The sequence below is a fragment of the Pleurodeles waltl genome, chromosome 5, assembly GCF_031143425.1.
Source record: "Pleurodeles waltl isolate 20211129_DDA chromosome 5, aPleWal1.hap1.20221129, whole genome shotgun sequence".
NCBI lineage: Eukaryota > Metazoa > Chordata > Amphibia > Caudata > Salamandridae > Pleurodeles > Pleurodeles waltl.
This window is the reverse complement of record NC_090444.1, coordinates 1,370,007,301-1,370,021,988: the sequence shown is the minus strand read 5'-3', so window position 1 is coordinate 1,370,021,988 and position 14,688 is coordinate 1,370,007,301. Positions and strand designations below refer to the sequence as shown.

Sequence of the window (14,688 nt, the reverse complement as noted above, 5' to 3'; positions counted from 1 at the left end):
TCCCAAGAGCATTTCGTTCTCAGAGTGTTGTGACTGAATGAGTTGTATCCTTTCACTGCTGACTTAAGGATATGTTTTTCCTGACTCCTTCAAACTGCTTTTTGTTCAATGTATTTTATTTTATGAGGGTCCATCAACTGCAAAGTGCTACCGGGCTGCTCGCTTCCTTCTTTGGCACTGCCTACAAACATTATACAACAAGCAGGGTGCATAAGAGGGGCCTAATGGACCGTGGAAAGGGAGAGGAATGCGGTTTGGTAGGAGTACTAGGAGAGAAAACACAACATTCTGTAACGTAACCAATATTTTTGAGGACTTTCTTACAGAGTGTGTGTGGTTTTTGTCTGTGTGCATGCAAAAATTCCTGCTGAAATCTGAGTAACATCTCGAAATACCCAACTTTAAGACTTGTACCAAACTGTTTATAAGAAAATATATCAGGGGGATGTAACACCCCAAACATCCCCCCTGAACCTACGCACATGATTGTATTTGACTGTTCATGGTTTGACATACATACAACCAATCAAGTCCTGGCTTGGCAATCACACGCTAAGTGAGGCTCAGGACCTATCTCGCAATAGAAATGAGAGTTTGGAGTTAGCCAACTAGACGGCGTGCAGAGGAGTGAGATCCAGAACGCAGTCTTAGGAGAATGAGGATATGTGTGGGAAAAAAGTTGTGTAATGTGGTGTATAGTTTGCTTCCCACAGCCCAATTAATACGATTCGCACTGTTCCAAAGATGCCAACTGTGTGCATTTGTCACACACAAGTGAGCTGCTGACTTACACTGAGGACAAACATGCCTCATCCTGCATTGTGCACGTTTCTTCAAATCTGCTGTCAAGCGGCACACACAAGGAGCATCATTTTATTAATTATCAGTAATGTGGAGAAAATGGCAAACACATGCCTAGCTTCCTTGCTGGTGCTTGGGTGATGGCCAAGATTAAAAAATAACAAGGGAGTAAGTGTCTGATGATGTCTTGACTGTGAGCGTCAGAGTGCAGGAGTCTATATTTTTTGTTTTTCTTATTGGAGAAGTCTAATGATATAGTAGGTCCTGAAGAAGCGTCATAGGGTCCATGTGGACCAAAAGAGACGCGAAACATGTCGACCGCATATTGAGGAACGTCTGACAATTACTGACTTCCTCTACATTCTATCATTGTTTCCAGTGAGTGTTTGAGCATTAACTCTATTTCACTCCCTTGTTATTTTTTAATCTTGGCCATCACCCAACATCAAAGAATAAATTAATATTTAGTGAGGGTTCTGAGCCAATTTTATTCTTCATTTTGGTTTTTCTCCTTTTTCTTCGGACCCATATTTGGTTCCGCGGCATCATCGACAACAAAAGATCTCTGGCAAAGAGTCCCCCTTCGGGGGGTGCCCGTCAGACATTGCAGCGCCGGTCTGACGAGGAGCTGTCCGATGATGAAGCATGACACCTAATATGGTGTGTGAGGACTCTTGCTCCTATTGATCAGGACTCCCTAGTATTCTTTCCATTTATCTCTCTTGGAACAGTGTATTGTATTATACTAATAGATTCTCTGGAGGGTATACACTGGACCATTAAGCCTCCGATCCCTTTTCTCTTTTGAAGAATGGAGTGGTGTGTCATACAGAAAAGTATTATATAGTGGAGTACAGTGTTGTATATTAGAGTGTACAGGCATAGACTGGAGTATAGAGTTGGACAATGGAGTGTAACAGCACAGAGTGGAGTAGAATGTCAGAGTGCCATGAAGTGTGGTAGTCTTTTAGTAAGTGGAATTGTATATAGTGGAGGAGTGTGTCATACAATGGAGAGGCATAGAGGGGAGTGGTGTGCACTGTAGTGGTGCAGAGTTGCCTACCGTGAAGTGGAGTAGCATACAGTGAAATAGCATACAATGGAATATTGTAAAGTGGAGTTTAAAGATTGAAGCTGCACAGTGTGGAATAGCATGAAGTGGAGTGGCTTAGAGTGTGATAGCTTATTGTGTTGTAGCGTACAGTGAAGTGGTGTAAAGTGACGTGGCTTAGACTATTGTTAAGTGGCAGGGGGTAGTGTGTAATAGCATGCAGCAGAAGTTGCATACAGTAATACAGTAGAATGGAGTGGCATACAGGGGAATACTTTAGAGTGGAATACAGTGAAGAGGCATAGAGTGGAATAGAATAGCGTGTAATAGTGTAGAGTGAAGTGGCGTACAGTGGAGTAGTATAGACTGGAGTAATGGACAGTGGACTGGGGTAGGGTGAAACAGCATATAGTGGAGTGGCGTCCAATGGACTAGCATAGAATGGAGTGGCGGGGAGTGGCGTACACATGAGTTATGTAGATTGGAGTAGCATATAGTGGAGTGGCACACAGTAGAATAGTGTAGAGTGGAATGGTGTACAGTAGAGTGATGTAGACTAGAATAGCAGATAGTGGAGTAATGTACAGTGCAGTTGTATATAGTGAAGTGGTGTAGACTGGAGTGGCCTATACTGGAATGGGATGGAGCATAAGAGCATACAGTTGAGTGGTGTCCAGTGGAATAGCGTAAAATGGAGTGGGGAAGAGTTGAAGTGGCATACACTGGAGTGATGCAGAGTGGAGTAGCATACAATGGAGGGGTATAGAATGTAATAGCCTGGAGTGGCGTACAGCGGAGTGTTGTACAGTGGAGTGGCATAACGTAGACTAGTGTATAGTGGAATAGTGTACATTGGAGTGGAGAAAATGGAGAGGTGTAGACTGGAGTGGCGTACAGTGGCACAAGGTAGAATGTAACAGCACAGAGTGGAGTGCCATACACTGGAATGGGGTCCAATCTAATAGCATAGAATGAAGTGACGTAAAGTGGAGTGCCATACACTTGAGTGGCATACAGTGGAATGTGATAGAGTGAAGTGGAATACAGTGGAGTGGAGTGGCGTACAGCAGAACGGTATACAGTGGAACAGCATATTGTGGAGTGGCATCCAGTGAAATGGCGCCCAGTAGAGTGGAGTACAGTGGAGTGGCATACAGTGGAGTGGCAGAGAGTGGAATATCATACAGTAGAGAGCCGCAGAGTGGTGTAGAGCTGAATAGCATACAGTGGAGTGGCATGGCATCTGGGTGTACATGAAATTTAGCAGCAATGTAGCTTATGGTGAGCAGAGTAACGCAAGACAGCAAATTTCACTGCCTTGTTTTTCTTCAGATTTACCAATCCACGCAGGGCCACACATAGTTGCCTTGTGTTCCTTTGTAAATCTGAATTAAGTATTGCTTTGCCCATGGGACACTGTGAGTGATGCAAGGGTACTGCAATCTAATAATGCACCTAGACCTTATTTATATTTTTGTGCCATGGCATACCATGATAGCTTTGCAGTACACCATGGTATAAGGCAATGATAAGCCAGTATATAATTGGGTAATGTCTGTTTTGTGTGATTAAAAGGGCAGCCATATTGTTTTTACTACACTGTGTTCAGTATTAATGCCTTAGAAATAGATAAGTTGTAGGTCCCTACCTACTACCACTTTTTAAAGCGGTAATAGGTAGAGAAATCTATATTTTTTCTAATATATTTTTAAATAAGTTTATATCCATGTACTGCAGTAGTTTTACAAAATTTAGTGAAATTCCAAGAAGGTACCACAATGAAAGATGTTACTAAGTGTAAATGCCTTATAACTTAAAAAATACTTACCCACTTTACTGAAGTACCCAAAAAGTATTATCTCTGCACCGTAATGTATAACCCAGCCAAATTTCAGGTAAATCCATTCAGTCATTTTTTATTTTGTTTTTTCCCCCATTTTTTTCATTTTTTGGACACACGGTGGTATATAATTTCATCACAGAAAAGACATCATGATCAATACATAAATATCAGGTATCAGTTATTAAAAATTTTCATACATAGAGCAGGTGAATGTTAATAAGAAAAAAGCAGGAAAATCCATTAGTGACCTGATTTTTCTATCTGTCCATTCTCGGGACCCTGAAGCCATGAACACAATGGTGCCCAAATTCTGGAACCTCTTTTTCTAGACACGGCGCCCTTTATTCTATATAAACAGTATTCCAAATGATATGCAGATAAGAGCCTCGTAATCCATTGATTCCAAGAAGGAGGGTCAGATTCCCGCCAATCAGACGCCACACATCCACGTAGTACAGACATTGCCAAAAACAAAAAGTATCTTGATTGATTCTTACAGACAGACTCGTCGACCCTCAGCAGCACCAGTTGAGGTGTTAAATTAATATTCTGTTTGAGAACTTTCTTCAAAAATTCAGATATTTCATTAATAAGCCTTGACAGTTTCCCGCAATTAATAAACATATGGCAAAGATCTTCCTCCGAGCTGCCACATCGCGGACAGGTGTTACCCTCTCTTTTTCCCCAGCTGGCGATCTTAGCTGGTGTATAATATAAATTATACAAAACCTTGTAATGCTGGGCTTGCGGGCCAGCCGACACTAAGACATTTTGAGCCATATCTATGGATTCGTAAACTGCAGACTCATTAGCGCCTACCCGCGATTCCCATTTCTTAACAAGCAATGCCACATCATCCTGCACTAAATCTAGAAGAAGCGGCTACAAGTTCCTAATAGTACAGCCTATGGATTTACCCACAGCCTCCATCAGCTTGATCCTACCCCCGCACAGGTTGTGTTTAAAGGTAGTTAGTAAAAAATTCCTAATCTGCAAGAATTTAAAAAAGTCTCTGCTGTCTAGGGCAGACTCTACATTTAAATCCTCAAACGTCTTTATATGACCACCCTCGAAAAAAAAGTCACCCACTTTCTGAATCCCACAACTAGCCCATCCTATGCAATAACTGTCTTTAAAAATCTCTGGAAACATAGGTGTGTTCTAGAGCGGTGTATAGTAACAAACCCGCACCATGCCTATCTTGCTCTTAACCTGTGCTCATACCTTAAAAGCAGATCTAATCGTTTTGAATTTAACCTTCTTGTAGTAGCTAGATTCTAAAATTCGTGGGAAGACTGCCTCAGCCTCCTTACCCCAAATTAGTGTATACATTGAGGGAAGAATGTCTTGCATGGTTCTATCCATAAATCATAGTGTCTGTGCGTATTGTAATACAGCCGCCAGGTAATATAATTTGAAGTTAGGGAGCCCCCACCCCCCTCTCTCCCTTGGAAGTGTTACATAGCAAAAAGCCCGGCGTGCTTTGGTGTAAGACCATATAAAATTGCTAGTCAACCCTTCCATTTGTTTAAACCATTCCGGCCCAATTTCTAGTGGTATAGTTCTAAAAAAGTAAAGCACTTTGTGTAGAAAGGTCATTTAATCACATTACAGCGTCCCATCAAGGAGAGTTGTAAGTTATTGATATGGTATAGGTCCTTCTTGGCCTTTGTTAGAACCAGAGTAAGGGTTATTTCTACTATCTCATCAAGGTTTGCTGTCAGCTTGACTCCTAGATATTGAACCGGAGTCCTTTTGCGCTCATCCTCAATAATTGTCCAACCTTTAGCTAATATTTGACATTTAGTTTTATTCAGTAAATAACCGGACACCATTCCAAATCGTGCAGCCTCATATTCTATTTCTTTTAAAGCGGTCACAGGGTCGGTTGTAACGACCGCAGTATCATCTGCATAGGCGAGTATTTTAGTGCTGCCCCCTATCAATTTCACTGGTCTGATCAGATTATTGCTAAGCAATTTCCTAATCCAAGGGTCAATATATAACAGCAAAGGTGAGCACGGACATCCCTGCCGTGTACCTCTCTGAATAATAATGGGAGCTGATTTTAACCCTGCTACTTGCATAGTGGCAGTAGGGATTTGTAAAGCTGCTGAACCGCCTTAATAAACCCAGGGCCAATATTGTTTTTACGCAGGATTGTCCATAGGAAGGACCAATGGACCCGGTCAAATGCTTTTTCAGCGTCAAGCAGTATGGCTGCCATTGGGAGCTTAGCCACAGCCCTGGCGTCCAACAGTGTAATAACATGTCTAATATGATCGGCTGTGCCTTTTCCAGGGATAAACCTGTGCTGCCACGGAGATACCAGATTAGAAATCACTGAGCTTAATCGACCAGCCAGTACCTTGGCTTAAATTTTGGCATCGCTGCTAATTAAAGAAATCGGGTGATATGAGCCTGGTAGATGCGGCTCCTTGTCTTTTTTCAAAAATACTATTATCTTAGCCTCTTCCCATGAAGCCGGTTGTGGGGACCCTGTTTGTATTTCAAGAAATAAACTGAGTAGTTCCTTCCGTAATTCTAAAAAAAAGGTTTTATAGAACTCAAGGGGAATCTGATCTACATCAGTTGCTTTGCCACTTGCAAGAGCGCTGATCGTTGCGCCAATTTTCTTAGCTGACACAGGGGCTTCCAGCTCTCTCTTATCTCCCTCCTGCAGCTGTGCCAGTGGAATATCCACCATATTAAAGAGCATCTCCTCCTCCTGGAGATGCACTTCTTGTGAGTAGAGTTTTTGATAAAACCGTCTAAATACTTTAGGATTTCAGGGCCACTGTTAACTAGTTGCCCTTCTTCATTCTCAAGTGTGCTAATGCTGCCATAAGTTAGCTTCTGTCTTATTTTTAAAGCCAACTGCTTACTTACTTTCTCGCTATATTCATAGCATTCCTGCCGGTATGACAGAAACTTAGCAGCTGCCGTTTCCATATAGATCTTTACGGCCTCTGCTTTTGTAATGGTTATTTCGTGTAAAATATCTGAGATCTCTCCTTTATTCCGCATCACCTCCCCCAGTCGTTGCTCGGCTGCAGTCAGCTTTATCTGTATTAGCTTTAGTTGTTCAGTGCGCAGTCTCTCTTTTCTCACTGCGTACCTCAGCGTCTCTCCTCTAACAGCAGCTTTAAACGTGTTCCATACTATATGGCTAGGGGCGGTACCCCGATTTATCAAAAAAAACTCTGGGATCCAAACTTTTATTTGTTGTACGTACACTGGGTCTGCTAGTAGTGCTCTATCGAAAGACCAAGACTTAACTTGTGGCCCTCCCTTCCCTAAATCCACCACCAAAACCAACGGATTATGATCCAATATAATTCTGGGATATCTCTCAATCCTTAACCCCTTTTGCAGAGATGCTGACACAAAAAAATAATCCAACCAGACTGATTTATTATGCGGAAAAGAGAAAAAAGTATGACCTAATTCGAACAGCCTACACCTCTGCCAAGCATCAATCATCCCATAATTTAATACTAATGTCTGGAGTGGCAGGAAAACTTTGGCCCATATTTATACTTTTTTAGCGCCGAATTTGCGTCGTTTTTTTGACGCAATATCGGCGCAAACTTCCAAAATACCATTGTATTTTCTACGTTTGCGCCGATTTTGCGTCAGAAAACGACGCAAATGCGACGCTAAACAAGTATAAATACGGGCTTTTTTTTTTTCTACCCTGGTATGTTGTTTGCTCTTGAATGGGGGTTTCACTATCCAAATGTATGTTAAATTCCCCACATATTACTATCGGGGTTGCCCAAGATACGAGTTCCAGGTTAACTAGATCCAGAATTTCCGGATCATCCACATTTGATCCATAAATTGAGCAAATTGTGAATTTGGACCCTCTAGCCAGACACTCTAGCAAAACCACTGACCCGTTTTATCCGTAAACTGTTTTAAAACTGCTAGGGACATATGGCCACCCCTCTAGTAGTAGTGTTCCGGTTTGTGTGCGCCACCAGCTTTCATCCAGGAAATTCCATCAAGTGCTTCTGTGCACCTACAATATGTGTCTCCTGCATACAAATAATATCGGCCTTTATAGGCCTTGAAGGCTTCCCTTACCACCTGGCTTTTTTTACCATCGTTGAGCCCACAAACATTTACTGTAGCTATACGCATTTTACATTCCTGATCCATATTTTATCCATCTTCTTTCATACCCTGCTTGCGAAAACCACATGATCTTTTCAGATTCTGCGTTAAAGAAACCCCTAGCATTGTTACCATCCATCCCACTGTGTTTCACTATACACCCTCTCCCCCCTCCCTGATCGGCCCGACCCCCACCCCTCAAAAACAACCCTCCCCTCCCTATCCCACCCTCCTACCCATAACCCTACAAATAGGATCGCCAGGCCACTTGGCCCGTAACATGGAAGTCGTCCACCCCACCAACCCAGCCCGCTAATAAAACTGACATAATCGAAATTCTTCTCCACCACAGCAGAAGAAAAGAAAAAAAGAAAAAAACACACAAAAGAAAAGAGCAGCAAAAATGAGCGGCGTGGGACCCCCTTTAAACAAAAACATCATTCTATACTAAGGTTTCAATCCCCCCTAATCTAATTGCCCAGACCCATAATTCAATTTAATTTCCACCACTGTTGCTGCTTCTTAATTGCTGCAAATATTCCCCTGCTTCAATTTCAGACAGAAAAGTCAGTGTCGTTGATTTGTAGATGGTTTTTAACCGAGCAGGGCTTAGAAGATACGTTTCTGCCCCTGCCTCCTGAAAAGGTGCAATCAACTGTCTCAACCGCCATCGTCTCTCTACAGTAGCATGTGCAAAGTCTGGTCTTAAAAAAAAAGATACCCCCTCTACATTTGCCTGCAAGTTGGGCCGGGTTTTGTCAAACACTGTCTGCAGCAGCAAAAAGTTACCAAAGCATACAATAATGGCCCTCGGGTAGTTCTGTCCTCCACTGGTATCAGATATTTGTTTTTTTTTAAACAGTGGAAATCGATTTGCTCTCTGAATCTCTGTCTCCCAATTCCATTCAAGAAGGTCCGGGAAAGCTTTCTTAAATAACAACACTATGTAGACTCTGGTGTCTTGCCCCTCCAGGCCCTCTGCTATGCCCAAAATCTGGAGATTGTTCTGCCGCTGACGGTTCTCTGCATCCTCTAGTTTCCACTACATATCCAAAATCTGTTGTCCCTGCATAGCCGTTTGTTTAGCTGTAGCCTTAACCTCTATCTCTAGCGCATCAGTGGGTGTCTCCTATGAGGTAACATGAGTACTTATATCATGATAGGACTTTACCACTCTTTTAATGGAGGACTGCAGTTGTCTATTCACAATTTTAGCCTTCCTGCTCTCTTTTTGATCTTGTTCATGGTTGTGACCCATAGTACGGTAAATTAGTTCCAGTGGGGGGCCACGGCCTGTTCTGAGGGCCCCATAATAGGTCCAGTTGGGGTATCATTAGAAACGTCAATCTTTGAAAATGCCTGCTGGGTGGCCGTATAATCCCACTGAAGTTCACCTGCACCTTCTTGATCGTTTGGCCGCACCCCCTAGGCATTATCCCTGGGTTACCCCCAGTGCTAAACCGTTCAGTTGATTTCTTTCTGCAAGTCAGTTTGTTTGACCCCCAAATACTGGCAGGAGAGCTGCATTCTGAATCAATATCTGTTAATGGGGATCTTCATCTGAGTCCTTTGACTGGTCAGATAGAGAAAAAAAGCTCTCTGTGGTATCCGCTTGTCCAATATCACCTTTAGCCCCCAATTGCTTATCCTCCTTCCCCCTATAACTGGTGCTCAGTGCTTTAAATTCTGATGTTAGGGGGGTTCTTTTCGCATCAGCGATCCCTTGTGATGTCTCATTTTGAGTTAAGCTGCAAGTCCCTGCTCCGCTACTGGTCTCTCTCAGCTCAATGTTCCCCTCCATCAGCAGCCGGGGGTCTGTTATATCAACATCCCGCGGGGAACCCACCTCCCTACCCCCATTTTTTAAAGTCATACCTGTCTCATCCAGGCTGTCTGTCCCTCTGGCCACCCTTCCTGCAGAAAGCTCCTGGTCACCGCTGTCCTCCAAAGGGCCAGCTCGTTCATTACATGGTTCCTTTTGGGGGGGGTGTCCGTTTTATCCTCCCTATTTGTTTGAACATTGCAGGGACCTGTGCAGGCTTCCCCAATGATTTTTCCATCGCCGAAGCACTTTGCTGTGCTCCTTTTCCTTGAGCACTAGTTCGATCTTTTAGAGGGGCAGCAAGTTGTTTTTTCTCTCTCCTCACTGCGGTGACCTCCAGGCTAGGCTTCCCCCGAACTATCCGGGAAGTCTTTGTGGCGCCATCAAAAAACCAGCCGAGCAGCGCCGCGACTCCAGTGCGGGTGCTGTAGCCTGCAAGCAACAAACAAGATAGCGGCCGCTGAAATGTGGCTTGGGTGGCCGCGAGCCGAACCAAGCGGTGCACGGCGCCCCTGGCCGCGCACCGCCCTCCTAATCGTCGTACCGCGTACTGCCCGGAAAACATGGTTATTGTGTCAGGACTGCCTGCAATCATGCCGCACAGCGTGTGCAGCGGAGCAGCGAAAACCGCTGTGGTATCTGTGGATTAGCGGGGCAGGCTGGAAAGCTGGTCCCAATCAGCCAGATCCCCATTCAGTCATTTTTTATGTAAGTTGGGTACAATAGTCCGTGGAAAATGCATAGGTGGAAAAAAAACATTTTGGAACCTTCATTTATCTTTGCACCCCATTAATGATTCACCACAAAAGTTTACATCATCTTAAAATATATAAGGTGATGTAGGCCTGGTAAGTTTTGTGGTGATTCTTCAAACAAGTGGAAAATTATTAGAGAGGTAATATGCGAGGAATCCCTATTGTTGGGAATACTAACTATAACTACAGTGACAATCAAATTTAATGTGATTTCATTCTTTTTCTATTGTATTTGTTAAGTATTTGTTTATTAGTTTTCATCATCATATGACCATAAATGGGTCTTTGGTTGTTCATGTAGAAATTCTGAAACTTAACGGGACATATTTAAAAAATGTGGTGCAGCACTGAGTTCAGCGCCATTTTTCTTGCCTCCTTTACCGCCCCCCCTTACTGCCACCATGTGTGCACCGTATTTAAAAATGGCGCACAATGGTGCAGGATAGGGGCAATAGTGTCATTTTTCATGACCCTATTGATGTATTCTGCAGGAGTAGTGCCAAAATATTGGTGCTACTCCTGCAGAGTACATAGGGGCGCGTGGAAGCCCCCTTTTAACACGTGCTCTGAGCAGGTGTTAGAAGTGCCATAAAAAATGACGTGAGGAAATACAAGGGGAACTCCCTTCTTTGCATACATTATGCCTGGCTCAGGCATAATGTAGTGTAAAGAATTACAATGCATGCATTGCGCCACTTTGTAAATATGGCACGAGGATTAGGGCCACATTAGTGTAAAAAAAGAAAAATGACGCTAATGTGGCGCAAGGTGGTGCCAGGGGCTTATAAATATGCTCCTACATGTGCAGTCTAGTGTATTTTAGGCTTTCTTGCTACTTTTAGTAGGAATATGCTACAAATGAAGGCCAGAGTGAATTAAAGGCAGTCATTGTTATAAAAATTGAGAATATTTGTTTCCTAGTAGCCATATCATGTCCTCCAACTGGTAGTTTGTGTTGCTCACTAATAGGGCAATCTTCCATTTTGGTGCATAAGAAAGATGATTTTTTTTTTGGGCTTGTTGGGCCACTTTTATTTTGTGAGCCAGAAAGCATGCACAGAAAACATATGTAGATTGAGATGTATTCTATGTGTTATGTATTTGTTTACAGGTTGCCATTAGCATATGAGAATAAAAGAGTCTTTCAGGTGTTCATGTAGTAAATCTGAAACTTTATAGTCTAGTTTATTTTTGGGGATTCCTTGCTACTTTTAGTAGGATGTTGCTGCAAGATATCACTAAGTTGAAGCACTTTATAACTTAAGACATTTACTTACTCTACTTAACTGCAGTGCCCCCACAGAATCATTTGCACCCCCTGATAATCAATACTACCAAATTTCACAAAAATCCAGGTGACAGTTATAGACCTGTGCAAAATACTGGACTATAGAAAATGCATTGGATTTGAAGCTCGATTTTGGACCCCCCCCCCTTTTTTTCTTTGCATTCCCTTGACAAAACAACACAAAACTTTCAGTACTTCTAAAATGAAACTGGGGCAGCAGGTCTGCAAAGTTTCATGCACATTCATCAAATGGGTGCAACTTTTTAAAGGGACAAAAATCCAAAATATCCCTATCTCTGGTCACCGTAACTATAACAGAGTGGCTACTGCAACTCTAACATATATATATATATATATATATATATATATTCTGTGGTCTTCAATGTATATGTGTGTGTGCATGCATGTTCTGAGGTTTTCATTGAATGGCAGCAATGGTTAGTTTGCTCTTAACTTCTGTGGAAGGCATTTCTAGATAAAGGGGCTTCTCAAAATTCCTCACTCCTGTGACTAATGCAAAAAAAGTGATTTGAAAGCCCTTAATATTCAAAAGTGAATGCAGAACGCAAGCAAGCCTCCGCTTTGCCTATGAATTAAGTAGGTTAGTATCACTATCGGGCTATTGCTGGTGTTCTAGTGGGCTTTGCTGTGCTGTAACTGCAATGCCATCTAGTGAAGGTGATAGACTGTTTCAGAGACACCATAATTTACATATGCCTAGCATAACCTGCTAAAGGGACTCCACTTGTGAGGGGTCTGTGGAGAGACCTAGAAAAAATATGTCACAAGGATTACTCTTCTTCACCACTAGAACCAGCTTCTCAGAAACATGATCACTGCTATACAGTCACCATGGGCTGCTACCTTTTCCAGAGTTACAGACTCCTTTAACTCAACTAGTGCCGGGTTTCGCCTACACAGCACATGCGGTGTGCTAGGGAAATCTATTGTATTTAAAAAAAATCTTAAACGGGGCTTATAACCACTCCAATTATTTACCTCTACTTACCATTGACTGATCCCACATGGCTCTCACGTCACTCTAATTACCATTGGCTGGCTCCCATGTGAGTCTCATTTGCTTGCTTCGTATTGGTCAGCACCTCTTTACTTTTCATTGGCTGGCTCCCAATTGGGTCTTGTTTCCTTGCTTTTCTATTGGTCAGCAACCTTTTGGTGTCAGACTTCCTCCAGCTCTTTGGATTCCTCATCCATGCAGTCAGACCAAGTACTACTTCCAGTGGCCAGTGTCCTTTCACTGGTGAGCAGGTACTCTTTTTCTATTTACTTTTGAACATGCACTGAGTGCATGTGTCTGCGGTCTCTTGTTTTTCATTGCAAACAAGTGCATCTGCAGGCAGTTATACATACATGCCTGCGCCCTGCTTTACATACCTAGCCCTTTCAGTGCTGATTATATCAGTCACTGCTAGAACTGAAAGTGCTTCGGACAATCTGATAGGCCTGAGGCTGCACCCTTCAGTGAGAGGGGTCCTGCCTCCAGTGTGCGGCCACTTCAGAAATTATCAGTTTCTCACGTACTTCATTACTTCCCTTCATACCTCCACCAAACTCCCACATCTAATTGGAGTTTTCTGTAAGGTGCAGGAGTTACTTTTAAATCAATCTGTTTGATGTGCAGTGAAAACCTGCGTACTACAGACCGAACTGTTCGTATGTCAGGAAACGCGGCGGTGGGAAAAAGAACGATCTAACAGTAGCGACAGTCACTAATGGATAGACAGACAGACAGACAGAAGGTGCATCAGTTTTCACATGTGCGTGTATCTCTTGATGTAAATATTTAGAAATATGGCCTATGCACATTATTGCGCTAACATGGCCTCACTGGCCACTTACCCTACACCTCGTGCCCTGCAGGGGGCGCTACATAAACTATGGAGTTGCACAAAAGCAGAAATTACCGGTGAGGCCGTCTTGGGGGTTACCAAAATTGTCCACGGCTGCTGATTGCTGTTGAAGGCACAGTAGTAGTGAGTCTTGTGGCTTGAAACGGAAAAGGTACCCGCTTTACTTGTCTGCAGGTAATACATTTTTTCTAAAAACTTATGTCACAGCCTCGGTGTTTGCCTTTGCTAGACTGACCAACAATAGACCTCTATTGAACATAAACTGAAAAATTGGAGAATTGTGCCCGTCCATAGCTTGCCTAGCTCCTATTCCCTGTTTTTGCACACTCACGCACAAAAACTTCTATAAGTGTTTTCCAGTGGGGTCCCGGGGGGGACCTGCCGAAGAATGAGGTCTCCCCCCCAGGGTCTTTGGGGAGGGTGGTACGGCCCGCGGCACCAGTGAGATGTGTATGGGCCGTGTTTGGGTTTTGGGGGTATATATGGGGCCAGTTTTTTGGAGAACGTTCTGGACGATTTTATAAAAAAAAAAAAGAAAACAACAATATACATAATTTTGTTAATCCTCCTAGTTAGTGACCAGAAGCGAAGTTATTTTTAGGCACGGGCCGAGGACCGTACCTGACAGGTGGGTGAGCAGACACAGCTCCACGAGGTGGCGATCGGTAGTTTTCCAGGGCGCGTTACTCCGGGATCCGTCTGGTAATGGAGGGCGACTATGTGGAGGCAGCGCTGTCGCTCTTGCGCCGGGCCGGGCGCATGGACCTTGTCAAGCGAGAGGCCCTTGCGGCTTTGCGCCCGGCCCGTAAGGCGGCGCAGATGGTTGCGGCCGCCGTGCTGGCATGCTCGCGGACGCGATCCTCGGCCAGGGCAGAACAGGTGAGGAGGCCTGGGCGGGCCGTGGGGCGGTCCCGGGGGCGGGCGTGTTCATCATAGTCAGGCCGCGCAGTCTTCAAGGCTGCCGGCCTCAAGAAGGGAATCGAGGCTTTGCTGCACTCCCAGAGGGGCGGGTGGAGAGAGGGCCCGTACCGCAAGGGGGAGGGGCAGGGCGAGGCCAACAATGTTGGGGGATCTACCACCCCCCGAGAGGCTGCGGGGAGGGCCCCAGTGTCTGCCAGGGGTGAGCATGAAGGCGAGG

General features: G+C 44.0%; 1 long non-coding RNA gene across 1 annotated transcript in view; it reads right to left on the bottom strand.

Moving 5' to 3' along the window:
• The window catches only part of LOC138296483 (uncharacterized), a 146,984-nt gene extending 132,542 nt beyond the window's left edge, over positions 1-14,442 (bottom strand). Inside the window, exon 1 of the long non-coding RNA XR_011203842.1 lies at positions 14,172-14,442. This is a non-coding gene — a long non-coding RNA (uncharacterized lncRNA). The remainder of the gene's footprint in view (positions 1-14,171) is intronic.
• Positions 14,443-14,688: the final 246 nt, after the last annotated feature.